We start from the raw sequence: 2882 nt of genomic DNA, 5'->3' as shown, positions 1-2882 counted from the left end.
GGCAAACAAGGAAGGCCAGGGAGACGAGGATGAAGACCCGGGAGATGAGGAGGAAAACCAAGGAGATAAGGCCAAGACGACTAAATAAGAAGAAACGCAATACACTACTTCTCCTTTTTTTTGTTTTAAATGTTGACTCTGCATTATTTTTTTAATTTTTTTTACAGAAGCCTAAAATAATTGGCTCAGAAATGCTACCTCTGTTTTTGTTGTTTTAACTGATTTGTGAAATACTCTTCACCTATGGTGTATTCTCTGAAAACATTTGTTTTTGTTTAAAATGTTTTGAGGCATTATTTATATTTTTTACATTAGAATGATACACTAGACTGAGAAGAGACATTTTAAAGAATGGGCTGTTACCTGTTTTTAAAAAAAATATATAATTAACCTGTTTTGAGGCATTATTTATGTTTATATTATATACAAGAGGTTATTTTGAATATTGCTACCTCTGTACTTTTTCAAAAACTGTGAATGTTACAGAATATAAGTGTGACTTATTTTGTTATATTGTCAACAGAGGAGAAAAAATGCTTCATTTAAATAAATATATTATTTATAAAGCAAGTTCAAGTATCATTGGCAAATTTTCCCCTAGCCCCGGCCTTGGCACGCATATATGTGTCCTCTTTTTGGGATTTCAGAATATGGTCAGCCTAATTTAGGTGGCTTCAAATCCATGTCGCTTTCCACAATACACCACTTCACTCTTCGTTTACTCCTGGTACCATGTTATGTTCTTGTTTTAAATAACACATCGTTGGATGACTTGTAGAAGTGTCTTTTAATCACGATCACATATCACCAACGCTACTTTAACACTCGTGCATACAAGGTGTGTTCCTCTCTAAAGAGTCCTACCTGACACATACTATATATTGGTTCCTAGTCATTTGTAGACTCTTACTACCACCATGTGGTCAAACACTATCATTACACCCGGGTCTTGGCTTTGACAGCCGTGCTCTACATCAGTGGTCCCCAACCATCGATTGGTACCGGGCCGCACAAGAAATAAAAAAAATAAAATAAAAAACATTTTAAAAATGTATTTTTATTTTTTTTATTAAATCAACATAAAAAACACAAGATACACTTACAATTAGTGCACCAACCTAAAAAACCTCCCTCCCCCATTTACACTCATTCACACAAAAGGGTAGTTTCTTTCTGTTATTAATATTCTGGTTCCTACATTATATATCAGGGGTGGGCAATTAATTTTTACCGGGGGCCGCATGAGCAACCTGAGCACTGCTGGAGGGCCACATCGACAATATTTCAATTAAATTTTGCTCAATATTATTTTTGATATATACTGTAAGATAAATAATAATAATAATAATAATAATAATAATAATTAATAATAATAGTAATACTTCAACATAGTGCGTGTAACAGCATTCCATGACTAATATAAATAAATTAACATGAATAATAAATGACAGTAAAATAAGCACACGTATGACTGAGGAGTCATAGTGTAACTTTGTGTGGTGTTTGAGTTGTCCGACTTTTTGTGTGGCCATAAACGCACCAGTGGTTTAGTGCTATGCGTGTTGGTGACAGATGACAAGTTGGTTTTGGCCTGGTTTGTACGGCAGAAAATGACTAGTTTTGTCAAGATAGAATTGTTTTACTCATGTTTTTGGTGTGGTTATGTCCGAATATAAACAGTTTTGCTCAATAAAGTGATCGATTTAATTCCTGTCCTCGAAGCATCTCGATAGACGTTACAATAATTGAACGGTGTTCAATTGAACGGTGTTGACGAACACCGTTAGGGCCGCTTGTTGTCACTGTCACTCAAAGTTGCATTGCAAAATTACACAGAATAAATATGTTTATTTTGTTTAGAATTCAGATGGGATTTGATTTGGTGCGCGGCATATATTTGCTGCGCGCAGCAGACGCTTGAGCAGTGCGCAATTGCGCAGGCGTGCACCTTAGAGGGAACGTTGCTTTGCAGTCCCTGTCTTGTTGAAAACACGCCATTCTTCATCAACTTTTCTCTTTTTAGCGTCTCGGGTGTAAACCGTGCATCACTTGTCGCTGCATGTGCACCTTCACTCGCAGGTTACACACGGACACACGCCCATAAATAATCCTTTTCAAAATAAAAGCAGCACAGTTGTATTGCGCGCACGACATAGATGTTTTTTCAACTTTATTTTGTAATTTGTGATTGCAGCTGTTCACATTCACTCACAATCACGCACACGTCCACACGGAAGTAATACAAATAACAATTTTCAAAACAAAAGCAGCACCGTTGTATTGCACACTCGACATAGATACTTTTTAAAATATATTTTGTAATTTATAATTGGCCTCACTCGGGCCGGACAGGGACGCACAAAGGGCCGGATGCGGCCCATGGGCCGCAAAATGCCCAGGTCTGATCCAGTTACTTGATAATGATTTTCAACAAGAGAGGAGGTGCACCGTTCCTGGAGGTACTGCAATACCAGGTCGATGCGTGGAGTGGGCGGAGCAAGCCCCTGTTCCACCTCCCAGTTCCAAAAATCAATTTAATATAAGGTCCCTGGATAGGGGACGTATCAGATATTAAACTGACAAAAACAGATGCTACACTTGATCTTAGCCAAAAGGCCGAGAAGCGATGCTGCTGGACAGTCAGAAGGGAGGATGTCATTCCGGACACAACTAGCTAAAGTGACGGTTACACACACTAAATAACGATGACGTCACATATCAACACACCAAACAACAACCGTGACATTTTTGAATGATTGCATTGTTTTGAATGGCGTTAATACTTTTTATGAATGGAATTGTTGCCGACTTATCTAAAAAACTCCTGGCTGCAGCCCGCAGATCGAGGAGGGGCTTATTTTCCCTCAATGTGGGCGGGTCTC

The 2882-nt window shown here is 38.3% G+C and overlaps 1 non-coding gene across 1 annotated transcript; it reads right to left on the bottom strand.

The window, feature by feature from the left end:
• Positions 1–2437: 2437 nt before the first annotated feature.
• Positions 2438–2628, bottom strand: LOC133630562 (U2 spliceosomal RNA). Its single transcript, XR_009821281.1, has one exon. It is a non-coding gene; the product is annotated as a U2 spliceosomal RNA (small nuclear RNA).
• Positions 2629–2882: the final 254 nt, after the last annotated feature.

This window comes from Entelurus aequoreus, linkage group LG15 (genome assembly GCF_033978785.1).
Source record: "Entelurus aequoreus isolate RoL-2023_Sb linkage group LG15, RoL_Eaeq_v1.1, whole genome shotgun sequence".
NCBI classification, from domain to species: Eukaryota; Metazoa; Chordata; class Actinopteri; order Syngnathiformes; family Syngnathidae; genus Entelurus; species Entelurus aequoreus.
The sequence above is the reverse complement of the archived record's forward strand: the minus strand, read 5'-3'. Positions and strand labels throughout refer to the sequence as shown.